The sequence below is a fragment of the Sinocyclocheilus grahami genome, unplaced genomic scaffold (genome assembly GCF_001515645.1).
Source record: "Sinocyclocheilus grahami isolate Dianchi unplaced genomic scaffold, SAMN03320097.WGS_v1.1 scaffold17324.1, whole genome shotgun sequence".
Lineage (NCBI taxonomy): Eukaryota > Metazoa > Chordata > Actinopteri > Cypriniformes > Cyprinidae > Sinocyclocheilus > Sinocyclocheilus grahami.
In genome coordinates this window covers 3,810-4,505 of record NW_015516558.1, presented here as the reverse complement: position 1 = coordinate 4,505, position 696 = coordinate 3,810, and positions in this window count along the sequence as shown.

Sequence of the window (696 nt, the reverse complement as noted above, 5' to 3'; positions counted from 1 at the left end):
TACTCATCCTGAAGTTGTCTCAAACCTGTATACATTTCTTTTTTTTCCTGCTAAACACAAAAGAAGATACTTTCAAGAGTTTTGGTAGCCAAAGAGTTGACCCTAACCATTATTACTCACATAGACTGAATTTTTATTTTTAGGTGAACTATTCCTTTAAAGAAAGACAGCACAAGCAGTAACTGGCTCATATAAATCAAAATCTAGTATAATTTGTTTGCACAGGTGGCTTGATATTTTGTTTAATGAAATTCAACTTACACTTTTTTTAACGTTATCAAGGGTTTTATTCTGACTTATTGTCCCTCTTGTTCTCTTCAGGTGCAAAATGTGGTTGATTTTGAGAAGCTTGAAGAGTACACTGAGGCTTTTCAGGGCCATGATGTTGGATACTGCTGTCTAGGAACAACCAAAGCCAAAGCAGGAGCTGTATGTTCAGATGTGATCATTTTGTGAACTGTATAAATGCATGCAGGATTTTCTCCTTATCCATAGTTAGGAGTTTAGGCTATCTTTTTTTCAACTCAATACATTTATAAATGTAAGAAAATGTTTGTATAATATTATTTGCATAATAAAAAATATGTTTTTCATGATGAGACATAAAATAAATGCAAACTAAAACCCGAATTAGCAATGCAAGTAAAGAAAACTTTAGCAGCTGATGAGCAAGAAAATCACTTTATGTTTTTGATA